Below are 17,650 nucleotides of genomic sequence, written 5' to 3' on the forward strand. Positions count from 1 at the left end.
CTTTGAATAGGCTGAAGGGTGGGGGAGGGATTGGTCTTGCTGTCAGGGGAGGCAGAGGCAGAAAATGTGGTAGAGATACAAGGCGAGGCAGAAAATGTGGTAGAGATGGAAGGCGAGGCAGAAGACGTAGGCATATTTGGTGTAACTTTTTTTGAAAAAATCCATGTAGAAATGAATTTGTGCAGTTCAAACTTTTGTTGTTCAAAGGTCCACTGTATTTGAAATAATTATCAGAAAACACACTTTGAGGGGTTGTTAGGACAAGGTCATTTTGGTTGCAGGAAACAGTGCTCAATGTTTTTTGAAAAAACTAGACTTCCAATGCTTCGAGGAATGTGAAAAGCATTTCTCTTCAGCTATAGAGAAGCCTCACACATTTTTCATATTTTTTATTTAGAAAAGACAGACAAATTGTCTCCGTGTATTACTGTACTACCCATCATTTTACTCCAATTGGACCCCACATTAATCCAGCTTTTTGAGGCTAGAAGAGACAATTTTAGACACTGTGTTGATTGTAATCATAGCAATTTTATTCTCACTCCCCTAAATAAGATGGTTTCCTATGTAATTACCTTTTGCTTTTTCTCAATAATATAAAATATTATCCTGAATGCATCTTCTGTAACATGAGAAATTCAAGCTTGGTTTACTTGTACTTTATTTTCTTGCCTTAAGTTGAGATATTTAGGTCTGTAAACAAAGGAAAATTGTGTTGGATAACTGTACATTAAAAATATAGGTAATTTTGTTAGGTTATTAAGATTACCTGACAAACATAACCTACGTACCTAACCTACCTACCTAACCTAACCTACCTAACCTAAAAATGTTAGGTAAAAATTTTAATTACCTAACATTTATCAGTCATAACTGTCTTAATCTCCTTTATTTTAATGTATTTAAGTATAAGAAGATCCACACAACTGGCTAAACTCATATAACCTTTTTAAGATCTGTACTTCAATTATTGCTATTATTACTGATACTTTTGTTGTACTGTTTGTCTTGTGACATGGGTAATTAAACATCAACACGTTCTATATATTTTAACATGATTTGGATAAATTTCAAACTTTCTACATTTTACTCACATTTCTCTCATGGCCTTCATAGAAAGTGGTAACAAATGTGACAGTGGAAATGAGAGCTGAAAGACACCAATACATAGCTGAAAATATATTTTTCTGAGTTTCAATAAAGTGCAGGATGTCTCTTGACAAAAATATTTTCAGTCATCTCTGTATTAAGCAATAGACTAGTCAATCAATCGGAAGATGACATTGTGTCATAGAAATGTAGTCTAGGGAACTGTGATATAGAACCTTATATCTATTTTAATCATACATATTTTTAAATGTGAATTTTGTTACCATTATGTTTTGGAAAACATACAAGCAAACAATGTGGGGTTATCTTATAACATAGAATATCACAGAAAGAAATAACAAAGAAAGAAAAAATATATATGTGTGATGAGAAGTATCTCCAAATGGGCCATCAATAATATATATACTAACTTATTTGAGTCAAATAAAATATTTCATTTAGCAAGATTTTGACCTATAATAGCAGTTAGTAGTTTAAAATACATTGGCTATAATGTGAAATCTTGACACTTCAGAAAACATTGAGTTGGATACAATGGATTTAATAAACAAACATTGCTCTTTCTATTTGTATTTGCATATATATATACATGTGTTCATATTTAGTATTACATGCATACATTTATCGATATACTACATTATATGTACATATTGGAAATGCATATATATTAATGTATACAATAAAACATTCAAATCTACAAAACGAGATTATTGACATTTGATGTATCTTTTCAAAATTGTTATGATAGTCGTGTCAGAGGTTATGAATAAAAATAAACCTAATATCAATCTATACACCAGCTTCAAGTACACATAATGGAGCCTAACACAAATAATTTATATTATGATAATTCATTGTGTGGTTTCCTCAAGCTGATAGATGTCAACACTGCTTTCCTATAACTATGCAGATAAAACTGGGTATCAGATGTCTTATTGTGTAATTACAGTAGCAAAAGAAAACAGCACACTTGTAATTATAATTGTGGTGTCATATACACATTTCATTTAATGTTACACATTGTTATATGTTAAATAGTTTTAAAATGGCTTGCATCAGCAGTAACATAGTCTGGCTAACGATGTAATTTTAAACGGTAAGTGAGAAGTATTCATTGTTCCTGTTGAACTTATCCAACAATTAGTACACCATAGATAGTGTCTTTACCATGGTCCCATGATGGCAGTAGATTGAGAAGTGAGATCTTCTGTTTGCCATGAATAGAAATCTATTTTTTATGTTCTTTTTATGAAACGTGAACAAGCATGGTCAGTCTCTTCACTGAGTTATATCTAAACCAAAAGCCAAATTTAAGAAAATAACTAATTAATAGAATTAGTGTATTTTTGAAAATACATACGATTCATAACTCACTGCTATAATTTTTTCTGTCTTTACAGTCCTTTCATGTCTAACAACAAACAACACTGACCAAAAGCACACATAAAATTGCCTTTCTCTCTTTCCTAGCTTCCCTTTCTCCCTCCCTAACACCAGTCTCTCTGTGATGTGGACCAATGCAGTTTTCTTTCTAATCAATTCCCCCTATTGGTGGATGTCTTGGCCTTTCAGGCTTCTATAATAAAATACCTTGGACTGGGTAATTAATACAATAATAGAAATGTATTTCTCACAGTTTTGGGGGCTGAGAAGTTCAAGATCAAAGCACCAGTAGATTAACTCAGTGAGTAATGAAGGTTTCAAAGATGATGTGATGCCTATTATTGCACCCTCACTTGGCGATAGCACGAAAAGGGCACTAATCCCATTAAAGTGGGTGGATCCTTCGTGACTCAGTCAAATCCCCAAAGGCCCCACCTATCAATATTATCACATTGGGTATTAGGTTCCAACTTATAGATGTTGGGGAGACATCAGCATTCAGACCATAGCAAGGGCCTATCCATTTTCTGATGTGGCATTACAAATGTCTAGGAGCTGCTCTGTTAACCTCTACTCTTCTGAACTAGGCAAGAGTGAGAAAGCAAAGATTCTTTATTAGAATGAGAGAAAGTAAAAAGTGGGACAACCTATATATTAAATTATGTTACTCTTTTAATATATAAACATTTTGATATTAGTCTTATATTTATATTACACATATTTATATATTTATATATAATATAAATAAATAAATATACACATATAAATATATATGCATATGTAATGTATATATAATATATATAAATTACTCATATTACTATTTAGACCACTCATGTTTATATGAGTAATGTAAAATGTATATAATTATCAATATATGAATAATGGGATATGTATATAATTATCAATATATGAATAATGGGATATTGTAAATGAACAGTGAAGGAAAGACTCAGTGTTAAGAGAGGAAATACTAATGTTTAGTAATTAATTTCAAACTTCAAATTTTTTAGTTTAGTAATTAACTTCAAACTTCAAATTTCTTAGGTAGTTTTCTTACAACTATATACTCAAAAAATAAAAAGAAAAAGAAATAGGACAAAATAAGTCTAGAGAATTAATAAATGCTTTTTGGTGTTTGTTTCCTACCACAATTATGTGTCTCTCATCTTTTTGATATATTTAGCTCTAAATTCTTTCCTCTTTTCAGAAGTTTGCATTTTTAATTGGGTTTTCAGCACAAATATTTTAAAAAGAAGTTTACTGATCATTGTGAAGTAATTGTTACCTATGTGCTGACAATCTTCAAATTCACATTTTAATCCAGATGCCTTTTCTGATTACAAAACCTAAGAAATTTCTTCTCATTCATGCTTCAGAAGAACACAAAAATTCAAAATGAATAAAAATTAATTTATTATACCATCAATCCAAGCATTAAATTTATATTTCTTAATTCCAGTATTGGCAGCACCACTCATCAAGTTACCCAAATTAGAAAACCTGAGCAGAAAAATTAAAAAAAAATTAAAGCCAGAAAATATTAAATTTCTAAAAAAAATCATGAAAGAAACTTAAAAATCAGAAAACTCTCTTCTTTCTTTCACCAATATCAAATCAACCACAATATCACCTTAATCTATGACCTAAATATCTCTTGAATTTCTTCACTATTCCCAGTGTCTACCACTATCACCTTATTCTATTTATAATCATTTCACTCACCTGCTTCGTTACTTGTTTCTTATTTTCCTTAGTGTTTTGAAGACTGGAATCTTTAACATGCAATCCTCTCAGTTATGGTCTTTTTGTTTTCATCTCTATTTTACACCTCATCTCCACACTCCTCACATTCTAACTATATTATATTTTATTCATCGATTCATATTTGCTATAATTTATCTCAACTTAAGACCAATTTTCATGTCCTCATTACCCCAAAAAGAAAAGATAATACATACTGTGGAATTTTTCTTTGTTGCATGAACTAGGCTTACTCAGTTGCAAGTTTTCTTGGACTTTTATTATTTCTTGGTCTTTTTAGTTACATCACATAAATCTTCTTACTATGTCAGACATTTCCTCATTTTTAGAGTTATAAGATATAAGAATCTGGTTTGGACTTAGAAAGGAAAAAAGCTTTCAGCTTACTTTTTAGACCACCTTAGGTCTTTTCCAAAAATGGGTGAAAACATCCTATACCCTCCCACAGTTCAGCAGTGGACTCTTTTATTATGCTTAGGACAAAGATTCAAAATACCTCAGAATATTTTTATTTTTACATAGAGCAATCTTTCAGCATGTACTCCTTGGAAGCTTCTAGAAAAAGTAGCATTGTATCAGAATCTGCTATTTTGCTTATACTGTTTTTGTCCATGGCACTCTGCATGGACATTTTATAACATTCTCAATTTATAACATTCTTTGTGCTATGTTACTTTAAAAAGGCTTCCTTCTGAGTAGGTTTGGTAATGATGACTTAAAGTCCTTTTCATTTTTGTGATTCTAATGGTTACTTTTACTTCCATTGCCTCTGCACAATGGTTTTTTACATTTATTTTTGCACTTTTCAAATCATTCTGTTACCTATGCTGGGATTTATTTTTCTTGTATTCTTAAAACTTTAGTTCTCAGTTCAGTATCTGGCTTACTACCTTCAACTTAAAAAATCTCAATTTCATCTTTAAAAAAATACTATTCTGTTTCAGTAGGTATCAGATAGAAGAAATTTAAAATAAATGTGACATTTTGCAACTATATAAATGTTACAACTGGAATGACATTTAAGGGTTCCAGAACCTGGCTATTTTCTCAGGGGACCTTGTGTCTGTAATTCAGACACACTGATGCCAGACTGTGATGCTATGGTAGTTTCCTAGACCTATGACCTGCCTATAAATCTATCCTAAAACAGAGGCAAATGATCAGTTTCCCTTGACTCAGTACTTAGTTCTTATGGAAGAGAGGGAAGTCAGGCTGAAGATAGGGCTGAAGTGGCATAATATCAAAACCAGCATAGGGATAAAAACTTCAGAGTTTTTAAAGCAAATTAAGACAAATAATATTCTTTAAAGTCATTTGTAGATAATGATCAAACAAAAAAGGATGCTACTATTAAATAGTGATCAGGGAGCTCTCAAGTTTAGTTTTCCAAAGATTTTTACCTTCCTAACATGAATGTCAGCATCTGCTTGTGCATAATAAATGTATTACATGTAAAAGGCCAGACAAAAGTCAATATTAAGGTGTTAAAGTTTAATTACTTAAATTTCTCCTAATATCAATTTTGCAACTATCTAGCACTCATCATCCTGCTGGGTTTGCTAGTATTGCTTGCATAAGACAAAAGCCTGCTGAAATCACTCTCCTTCAAAATACAGTATGATGTAGCTGAAGGAAATGAAACCCCATTTGTAAGTCTCAAATAGATGTTATCTCTCTGCCAGTATTACTAAAGCAAATATGAACTGCACTTCTGCTATGACTATTTAATCCCTCTACCAATATGGCATGTCTCTTAGTTGTTATACCAATTGCTTTGCAAACAGTGAATGGATTACTGCTTATAAATTTCTCCTGGCATGTCGAATTTCCAAATTAGGTACAAATTTTAACAAATGGGGTAAAACTATTGATAGGGTAACATTTTGTGCACTTTATAAATATTATAGCCTAAACTAAACATAATGATTTTTGAAAATTCAAATGAGTATAATTTTTAGAAAATTAGTTTTAAATCTAGAAGTAAAAGTATCTTCCAAGTAGAGAGATGTAATATTATATAAAATATCTTTTAAATAAATGTCCTTTTTTCAGTCCTATTGGTAAAAAAAATTTTCAATATTATTCATGTCTTTTTAAAACAATCCAACTGGCTTGTATAGCTTGCATTTATGTGTAAGCAAGGTTAAATTTAGCAGTAATTCAGGTTAATCTCAAGTACGTATATTGTGCATATGGCCCCATACTTGTAAACTTCTAAAATCACAGAACATGATATTTTAGGTTGCTTGAAACAGTTTGTAATAGAAAAGCCTTTTGCTCACAAAAGAGAGCATATCAGAAATTTTTTGGAAAGATATCCTTGACTTTTGCCACTTTTCCACCTTCTTAAGTCTTTCACATGCTCCATCTTTATTTTCATTATAACATTTTTCTTTACCTCCCCTTTGGCTTGTAACAAATCATTTTTGCATCCTGTATCTGTATCATTGAACAAGAATTTATCACGTACTTTCTATGTACAACCTAATATTTATTTTGCTATGGAATATGAAAGGTTGAAGAAAATACGACTTTTCAACTTGCCTCTGGATGCGAACAAACCCTAGTAGTTGAAACAATAACATTTCCAATATGTATTCCTCTTAAAGGGCTCAGAGGCTTAGAAGCTCTCAATTTCCTCTATAAGCAAGGTACCTTCACAGTGAAACTATTAACAGACAATTCCTTGTTTTGAGGGCAGCCCTGTACCCTGCATGATGTTTACCAGCATCCCTGGCTCCTACTCACCAGATACCAATAACAACCTTTCCCCTGAACAGTCGTGCCAATGTCTCCTGACATTGCCAAATGTCCCTGAGGGGAAAAATCAATCATATTTGAGAGCCATTCCTCTGTAACACCTCCTGTCTAGGGTCCAAAGCTCTCTTAATTCACTAAGCTTGTAGCTATTCTCTAGTGAGCCACACACTTCTCTCTGCATTAAGTGTAACGCTTATTAAGACTCAGCCAGCTCTTATAAAACTGTTCAAGCCAGTTTTACTGCTCTTTTCAATTATATGCATTAATTAAATTAAATAAGCACTTAAAAATCATTAGAAAAAAGAGTTCTATTAAGAAAATTGCATGCTTTGGAAATAATAAAGGTGAATCAGAATAATCACTGTCAAGGTAGTGTGAGACAAGTATAAGATGTAATTGAGGAAAAAAGATTATAAAACTCAAAGGATGATGAGACCAAACTATTACAAAAATGTACTTACATTCTCTCCCCACTGTAGGAAAATAAAATTAGCTGCTAAAAAAGTCTTCCGGGTATACAAGAAAGACAACAGGAAACTCGATTGAGAATAATCCCCCATACACAAAACAAAGGCTTTGGTCAGCATTGAGAGAATAAAATGTTTGTTTACATTTTAAGTGAAATTCAACGTTTATCTTTAATTTAGGAAATATATACTTAAACCAATTTTTCTTTTTCTTCTTTGTAAATTTTATTTTAAGTCCAGGGGTACATGTGCAGGTTTGTTGCACAGGTAAACTTGGATCATGGGAGTTTGGTAAAACAGATCATTTTATCACCCAGGTATTAAGCCTAGTACTCATTAGTTATTTTTCCTGATCCTTTTCCTCCGCCCACCTTTCACCCTCCTGATAGGCCCCAGTGTGTGTTGTTCCCCTCTATGTGTCCATGTGTCATCATCTTCTAGCCCCACTTTTAAGTGAGGACATGTGGTATTTTTTTTTTCTCCCTGCGTTAGTTGGCTAAGGATAATGGCTTACAGCTCCAACCAAGTCCCTGTGAAGGACAAGATCTCATCCTGTTTTATGACTACACAGTATCCCATGGTATATATGTACCACAATTTTTTAATCCAATCTATCATTGATGCGTATTTAGGTTGATTCCATGTCTTTGTTATTGTGAAAGGTGCTTCAATAAATATACCCATGCATGTGTCTTTATAATAGAATGATTTATATTCCTTTGGGTATACACTCAAATAATGGGATTGCTGGGTTGAAGGGTATTTCTGTCTTTAGGTCTTTGAGGAATCACCACATTGTCTTCCACAATAGTTGAACAAATTTATACAACCACCAACAGTGTGTAAGCATTCCTTTTTCTCCACAACCTTGCCAGCATCTGTTATTTTCTTACTTTTTAATAATAGCCATTCTTACTGGCATGGGACAATATCTTATTGTGGCTTTGACTTGCATTTCTCTAAGATCAGCGATGTTGAACTTTTCTTCATAAAATTGTTTGCTGCATGCATGTCTTCTTTTGAAAAGGGCCTGTTCATGTTTTTTGCCAACTTTTTAATAGGTTGCGTTGGTTTTGTTTTTTAAATGTTTAAGTTTATTGTATATGTTGTATATTAGACCTTTGCCAGATGCATAGTGTGCAAAAATTTTATCACATTGTGTAGGTTGTTTACTCTGTGGGCAATTTTTCCTTTTTTCTTTCCTTTTTTTTTTTGCTATGCAGAATCTCTTTCTATTAATTAGATGCTATTTGTCAATTTTTGCTTTTGTTGCAATTGCTTTTGGCATCTTCATTATGAAATTTTTGCCCGTGCCTATGTCCTGAATGGTACCGCCTAAGTTGTCTTCCAGGGTTTTTATAGTTTTGGGTTTTGAATTTAAGTAAGTCTTTAATCCATCTTGAGTTAATTTTTGTATATGGTATAAAAAGGAGTCCAGTTTTAATCTTCTGCATATGGCTATCCAGTTATCCCAGCACCATTTATTGAATAGGAAATCCTTTCTCTATTCCTTGTATTTGTCAGGTTTGTTGAAGGTCAGATAGCTGCAGGTGTGCAGTCTTATATCTGGATTCTCTATTCTGTTTCATTTGTCTATGTATCTGTTTTTGTACCAGTACCATGATGTTTTGGTTCCTATAGCCCTGTAGCATAGTTTGAAGTCAGATAGTGTGATGTCTCCAGCCCTGTTCTTTTTGCTTAGGATGCCTTGGCTATTCAGGCTCTCTTTTGGTTCCATATGTATTAAAAAAAAATTTTTTTTTCTAGTTCTGTGAAGAATCTCAAAGGTAGTTATATTAGTCAGGGTTCTCTAGAGGGACAGAAGTAATAGGATAGATGAATATATAAAGGGGAGTTTATTAAGGAGTATTGACTCACAGGATCACAAGGTGAGGTCCCACAATAGGCCATCTGCAAGCTGAGGAGCAAGGAAGCCAATCTAAGTCCCAAAGCTGAAGAACTTGGAGTCTGATGCTTGAGGGCAGGAAGCATCCAGCAAGGGAGAAAGATGTAGGCCAGAAGACTAAACCAGTCTAGCCTTTCCACGTTCTTCTGCCTGCTTTAATTTTGGCGACTCTGGCAGCTGATTAGATTGTGCCCACACAGATTGAGGGTGGGTCTGCCATTCCCAGTCTACTGACTCAAATGTTAATTTCCTTTGCCAACACCCTCACAGACACACCCAGGAACAATACTTTGCATCCTTCAGTCCAATCAAGTTAACACTCAGTATTAACCATCACAGTAGTTTAATAGGAATAGCATTGAATCTATAAATTGTTTTGGACAGTATGACCACTTCAGCAATATTTATTCTTCCTATCCATGAACATTTGTTTGTGCCATCTTTGGTTTCTTTCAGCAGTGCTTTGTCGTTCTCCTTGTAGAGATCTTTCATCTCCTTTGTAAACTCTAATCCTAGGTATTTTATGGTTTTGGTGGAAATTGTGAATGGGAGTTCATTCCTGATTTGAGTCTCAGCTTGACTGTTGTTGGTGTATAGGAATGCTTGTGATTTTGCACATTGATTTTGCATCCTAGAATTTTGCTGAAGTTGTTAATCAGCTTAAGAAGCTTTTGGGCTGAGACTATAGGGGCTTTTTTAGATACAGGATAATGTAATCTGCAAACAGGGATAGTTGTACTTCCTCTTTACCTATGTGGGTGCTCTTTGTTTATTTCTCTTGCCTGATTACCCTGGTCAGAACTTCCAATATTGTGTTGAATAGAAGTGATGATAGAGGGCATCCTTGTCTTTTGCTGGTTTTCAAGAGAAGTGCTTCCAGCTTTTGCCCATTAAATATGATGTTGACTGTGGGTTTGTCATAAATGGGCCTTATTATTTTTAGGTATGTTCCTTCAATACCTAGTTTATTGAGAGGTTTTTTTTACACAAAAGGGTGTTGAAATCTATGGAAAGCTTTTTCTGTGTGAATTGAGATATCATGTGGGATTTTTTCTTTAGTTCTGTTTATATGATCAGTCACAATTACTGATTTGTGTTTGTTGGACTAACCTTGCATGGCAGGGCTGAAACCTACTTGATCATGGTGGATAAGCTTTTTGATATGTTGCTGGATTCAGTTTCCTGTATTTTGTTGATAATTTTTGCATTGATGCTCATCTGGGATATTGGCCTGAAGTTTTCTTTTTTTGTTGTGTCCTTGCCAGTCCCTTCTCTTCAATTCATTAAAATAGTTTTAGCAGAAATGGTACCAGCTCTTCTTTGTACATCTGGTCGATTTCAGCTCTGACTCTGTCTGGTCCTGGGCTTTTATTGGTTGATAGGCTATTTATTACTGGCTCGATTTCAGAACTCATTATTGGTCTGTTCAGGGATTCAATTTCTTCCTGGGCGAGTCTTGAGAGGGTGTATGTTTCCAGATTTTCTAGTTTATGTGCATAGAATTCTTTATAATATTCTCTGATGGCTGTTTATATCTCTGTTGGGTTAGTGGTAATATCCCTCCTTGTCGTTTCTGATTATGTTTATTTGAATCTTCTCTATATATATTTATTTTATTTTATTTTATTTTATTTGAGACCGAGTCTCACTCTGTTGCCAGGCGGGAGTGCAGTGGTGCGATCTCGGCTCACTGCAACCTCTGCCTCCTGGGTTCAGGTGATTCTCCTGCCTCAGCCTCTTGAGTAGCTGAGACTACAGCTGCATGTCACCACGCCCAACTAATTTTTTTGTATTTTTAGTAGAGATGGGGTTTCACCATGTTGGTCAGGATGGTCTCAATCTCTTAACCTCGTGGTCTGCCCGCCTTGGCCTCCCAAAGTGCTGAGATTACAGGCGTGAGCCACCGCGCCTGGCCTATTTTATTAATTTTTTCAAAAAGCCAGCTTCTGGGTCTTTGACCTTTTGAATGGTTTTTTGTGGTTCTATCTCCTTCAGTTCTGCTCCGATTGTGTCTTTTCCCTGTTTTCTGCTAGATTTGGGATTTGATTGTTCTTGGCCCTCTAGTTCTTTTAGTATTGATGTTAGGTTAAATCAGATTCTTTTGACAAGCAAATGCTGAGGGAATTGTTACCGCCTATACTGCCTTACAAGAACTCCTGAAGGAAGCACTAAATATGGAAAGAAAAAACTTACCAGCCGCTATAAAAACACACTGAAGTACACAGACCAGTGACACTATAAAGCAACCCCATAAAATAGCCTGTAAAATAACCAGCTAACATCATGATGACAGCATCAAACCCACACATGTCAACACTACCCTTAAATGTAAGTGGGCTAAATGCCCCAATTAAAAGAAGCAGAGTGGCAAGCTGGATAAAGAACTAAGACCCATTAGTACCTTGTCTTCAAGAGACCTATCTCATATGCAGTGACACACATAGGCTCAAAATAAAGAGATGGAGAAAAATCTACAAAGCAAATGGAAAACAGAAAAAAGCAGGGGCTGCAATCCTAGTTTCTGACAAAACAGACTTCAAACCAACAAAAATTTAAAAAGACTAAAAGGGCATTACATAATGGTAAATGGTTCAATTCAACAAAAAGAACATAGTATTCTAAATATGTATGTACCCAACATAGGAGCATCCAGATTCATAAAGCAAGTTCTTAGAGACCTTCAGTGAGCGTTAGACTTTCACACAATAATAGTGGGAGACTTTAACACCCCACTGAGAATATTAGACAGATCATTGAGATAGAATATTAACTGAGATACTCGGGACCTGAACTCAGCACTGGATCAATTGGACCTGCTAAGTATCTACAGAACTTTCCACCCTAAAACAACAGAATATACATTCTGTGTATGATATGGTATATTTCTTTGTGTGTGAGTGTATGTGCAAATATAATATTTAGAATATGTACATTTATATTACAAAATACATTGTGCATGTGTATACATATGTACATACCATATTACATATATTAAAAAAGGAACAGAATTTATAGATTGCCTTATAACTATATGTAAATATATACATTTATATACCATAAATTTATTAGTACATCCATTCACTGCTTTTGTTTTTATGTTTCTTAGTTGTCTATTATATGGATTTTTATACTTATATATTCTATAATAAAATGATTACATATTATATATATGGCATATGGCATGGACGTTACATATTTCACCTCTGTCCTCCTATTGATAAGTTTCTAAGTGTCATGGTTGGCTTCTACAAATAATTTTGAAATGCCTATTTTTGTACATAAGTTGGATTAATCTCTTGGAGAGATTTCTAGTGATGGAAATCACAGGTTTTCAGGCTCTGCCTGATTCTTTTTAGCCCCAGTCTGGTCAAATGCATGGCCTTGCTTCTCCTTACATGCCTGGCTTCCAGTTAGAATATAACATAGGGACAGAAATACAGAACTAACTCGAGAGGTAAGGGGGCCAAGGACTGGGAACCCCATCATTAGGATAATCTCCGTATTCTCTCCTTCCCTTTTTCCATTAATCTGTCACGTTTTACTTAAAGGTGCTCCAGAACATACTGGTGCTAATGCCCACCAAATATCCCCAGCCCCAAGGCTGGCCTGTCAGCTGAGAAGGTCACATTCAGCTTCATCTGCATGTTCAATTCCCTCTGTGGTCTCCTATTTTACCAACCTGACAAACAAATAAAAGTCACACTCAGATCCAGCAGCTCCTGGTGCTGTGATCCCACTCAGTGGCCTTGCTATCTGGGACGTGCATGCCTTTGACTGATGCACTGGACCACTTCCAGGAATATTTTGGTATTTCTGCCTCTAGGGACCAACCACCACTAGTAATGAAGCAGCATCGCTTCACCCTGCCCTGCTCCTGTGTGTCTTTTAATTAGCCCAGGGTCACACACTCTGCTAGGTAACACAGTGCATTTTTCACATTATGAGATGTAAAATCCCAAATTGTCAAATAAGGGAACTAACGATCTTTGAACCAAACAGACTGGCATTTTTGTTTTGAGCGGGATATACCAGTAACCATCTGGGATTATTTTAAAGCCACATCTGTCTTCTAAGCACCTTCAATTTAACAATATTAATGCTAGGTGGTTCTTATTTTAGTTGCATTTCTATCAAACCAAGAGCAAAGGTTAATTCCTTTTCTGGCCTTTGTGCTTTGGCAAGGGAACACACTGAATATTAAATGAATAAAAATGACTAATCATTGCCTTCCTTTATATACTTCATGAGAGTTACCATGAGAACAAATATTATAACCTTTCTTTTCTGTTTTTTTAATGGAACCATTAATAACACTAGGTAAAATGAAAGTATACAACAATGCAGTGTTTTTTCTTCATGCTAATTACGTTGTCAGCTTTTTGTCTGAGTATATAATTGTCTCCAGCAGCAACCAATATTGTAACACGTGAGTGCCTTGTATTGTAGGGTTTTGTTTATGGTGGCCCAGAAAAGGACACAACCTTGATAGCTGGACTCTTTGGTTGAATAATTCAATGTAATAATGCATCAATAGAGAATTCCCTGGCCATGACTAACTACTAAGAGGACAAGTACTAGTGAGGCAAAACGAGGAGTCAGATTCTGAAGTTTAGAGGCCAACTTTTATTGATCTAGTCCAGTGGTTTTCAAATTTCAGAATATTTGTGATTGATAATGTATCCGTGCACCCAACTCTAAGAAACATCACAACAGGCATCCAGTATTGCCATGTTTGGTGATTGGTTGGTGCCCCAAATATAAGCATGAATGGTGCAACTTCCTGGCAGTACTTCATTTAACGTGGTCATACCTACAATTCCACAAAATGTGGAATATTTGCGTGTGTATGTAATTATGAAAGTGAAGGCATTATACCACGTTTAACCCCTGTAGATAATGGGCAAGAAAGCCTTACAGTTTTCCTCAGCTTGACAAATCTTTAGACTTCTTCCTGACTGTAGGTCCCTAACCTTCCTTTCGTGAAAATATTTACTTTAGAAAACTTGCAACAGTTATTTTCTACTCTGTTCTTCTGAAATATAAATTCACAGTACAGAAATGTTTTCCCCACAACCTGGAAGCCATCTTTTTGACATGCACTCATCAAAAAATATAGGGCTCTGTCTCCAAGTTTCCAGAGTAGGGTAGAAGTCAAAATTCCATAGGTGACTATTAGCAAACACAGGTGACCTAATCCTATTGACCAATATCTCCAGAACTTTTTTATTAGCTCACCTAATGTCTAAAAATAGTTTTGAACCCCTGTACTAAGAATCTTGAATAAAGTTATACTTGATGGTTTTTGAACAGGTGCCAGTGCAAATTTTATTTTACAATAAGTACATAAGTACGACACCCTGGCACTAGGTCTTTGGAGCCCCCTATCATAATCAGTGACCTAATTCTTTATTTCCTTTTTATTTATTTATTTTTTCTGAGATGGAGTCTCACTCTGTCATCCAGGCTGTAGTGCAGTGGCACAATCTCAGCTCACTACAACCTCCGCCTCTGGGGTTCAAGTGATTCTCCTGCCTCAGCCTGTCAGGTAGCTGGGATTACAAGTGCACACCAAGACACCAGGCTAATTTTTGTATTTTTAGTAGCAAAGGGGTTTCACCATGTTGGCCAGACTGGTCTCGAACTCCTGACCTTGGCCTCCAAAAGTGCTGGGATTACAGACATGAGCTACCACCCCCCGACCCTAATTCTTAATAATTTTTTTTAAAAAAATTATGGGTGCCTCTTATTTTGGATGACTTATTTTTAAACACATAAGACCATCTATGAGGTAAGATGTAAAAATGGAAAATCTTTAGCCCTGGATACCACTAGGAATATGTTTGCTGTGTAAATTACAAATAATTATTTCCTAATTATTAGGCACAATTCAGTCCTAAGAAAGGTGACGCTAATGAGTTCATTTTTTTCGAAATTAAAATACACATGTTCTTGATTAGGTAATAGGATAAAGTAAAAAGATTAGCTTCCTTTTACTTTAAGATACTTAAATTGTAAATCATAAAATAAGCTATATAGAAAACCTGATCCTTAATTATTAATTAATTACTTTTCTACAATACCAATTGTATTCATCAGGGTTCTCTAGAGGGACAGGAATAACAGGATAGATATAAAGGGGGGTTTCTTAAGTAGTATTAACTCACATGATCACAAGGTCCCACAGTAGGCCATCTGCAAGCTGAGGAAAAAGGAAGCCAGTCCAACTCCCAAAGCTGAAGAACCTAAAGTCTGATGTTTGAGGGCAGGAAGCATCCAGCAGGGGAGAAATATGTAGGTTGGGAGGCAAAGCCAGTCTTGGTCTTTTCACTTTCTTCTGCCTGCTTTTATTCGGGCTGCGCTGGCAGCAGATTAGATGGTGCTCACCCAGATTAAGGGTGTGTCTGCCTTTCCCAGTCCACTGACTCAAATGTTAATCTACTTTGGAAACACCCTCACATCCAGAATCAATACTTTGCATTCTTCAATCTAATAAAGTTGACACTCAGAATTAACCATCGCATCAATATACTTGAAAATATACACAGTATGAGCATTTGTAAGAGATCAAAAAGATAGATTTTACTATTTAACATGTTCAATCCATTGATATTTTATGAATTTAAATTAATTTGAAATGAGTATATTTAAATTCTTAATTACTTATAATGTAGGTGTTGAGAGATAATAATATGTAAGTTTTATATCCCTCAAATATGATGAATTCTGAAAAAGAATTCCAAAAATCATCATTTAATTATAGATCTATTCACATGACTATATGAGGTTAAAACTCAATAAAGTCTGATGACAAAAATATAAATTAGATAATTCTGTACATAATATAATGAGACTCTTTTTAACGAGTATCACATAATCTGGCTACCTAGTATTTTGTCTTACTAGAATCTCTGAGAAATACTTTATGGAGGCCACATTTTATCCTCTGAAACTAATAACAAAAGACGGGTATACACAGAAGAAATCCAAATGTCTTTTTTAAAAAAATTGCCTCTATATAGAAGTTAGTCATTTATAAATTTATGTAATATATTCTATAAACACGTTTTATTTTGAATATAAAGTTTAGGTCTACTAGCCTGTGAATGAAATGATTTTCATTTTTGCATATTTCAGAACTTGGTCTTAAAAGGGAAATCTGTAATGGCGAAAACTAAACAAACACATGCTAGAACATTTTCATCCTTCATCCACGGAAAAGCTTATCCTATGTTTGGGTTTACATCAGCAGCAGTCTCTGAGGTAAGGCTCTGCATATAATTTGATTATTTTGTTGGTGACAAAAATCTGGCCCTAAGGGTGAGGGAAACAGGGAAGAGAAGGCAATCGATAAAGGTTATCTTCCATTATTACACATACAATTATGGGTGATGTGAGATCAATCCCGCATGGAAAATCCAAGAACTATAGAAAATACACAACTCAGTGATCCCCTGAAAAGTGAGGGAATTTGGGTATTTATAAGTCAATTCCCAACCACAAATAATTGGGTGCTGCTAAGTGGAGGGTGTTGTAAATTACCTTCCAGGTGAATGACAGGCCACCAAAATGCTCAGGCAATGAATGGAAGCTGTGTTGATTACAACAACCCTTCCTGCTCAAGCCTACATATAATCTAAAGCAGGGGTCCCCAACCACAGGGCCACAGACTGGTACCAGTCCATGGCCTGTTAGGAGCTGAGCCACACAGCAGAGGTGAGTGGCGGGTCAGCGAGCTAACCGTCATCTGTACTTACAGCTGCTCCCCATCACTTGCATTACCACCTGAGCTCTGCCTCCTTCCAGGTCAGCGGTAGCATTAGATTCCCATAGGAGCATTAACCTTATTGTGAATTGCACATGTGAGGGATCTAGGTTCCGTACTCCTTATGAGAATCTAATGATCTTGATGATCGGAGGTGGAGCTGAGGTGGTGATGCTAACACTGGGGAGCGACTGCATATACAGATTAACATTAGCAGAGAGGTTTGACTGCACAAAGACCATAATGAATCAATTGCTTGCAGATTCATAGCAAAATCCTGTCAGTGAATAGCAAGTAACAATTAAGCTGCATCTGGTGTCAGGCCTTAAGTTCGAATCCAACACTTACTTTAGTCTGCACATGACTGACCTATTATTTTATTTACCACTTCCCTCTGTGCCTCTTTTCTGCACTGTGACTTGTCTCAGTCACAGTTTTGGTAAGCCAGTGATCTTGTGCTAGCCAAAATGAGTGAAAAACAGACATCACTTGGCAGCTACT

The 17,650-nt window shown here is 35.2% G+C and overlaps 1 protein-coding gene across 5 annotated transcripts in view; it reads right to left on the bottom strand.

Moving 5' to 3' along the window:
* The window catches only part of LOC130541532 (uncharacterized), a 134,373-nt gene that overhangs the window by 56,403 nt on the left and 60,320 nt on the right, over positions 1 to 17,650 (bottom strand). The window contains exons 1-2 of one of the 5 annotated variants that reach the window (XR_008955592.1): positions 2,278 to 2,402; positions 576 to 693 (exon numbers count right to left, since the gene is read on the bottom strand). The exons of 3 other annotated variants lie outside the window; for them this stretch is intronic. The gene's annotated coding sequence lies outside the window, so the exon portion shown is untranslated. Of the gene's footprint in view, positions 1 to 575; positions 694 to 2,277; positions 2,403 to 17,650 lie in introns of those variants that run through there. One more of the 5 variants, XR_008955593.1, reaches the window with a different exon arrangement.

This window comes from Pan paniscus, chromosome 4 (assembly GCF_029289425.2).
Source record: "Pan paniscus chromosome 4, NHGRI_mPanPan1-v2.0_pri, whole genome shotgun sequence".
Lineage (NCBI taxonomy): Eukaryota > Metazoa > Chordata > Mammalia > Primates > Hominidae > Pan > Pan paniscus.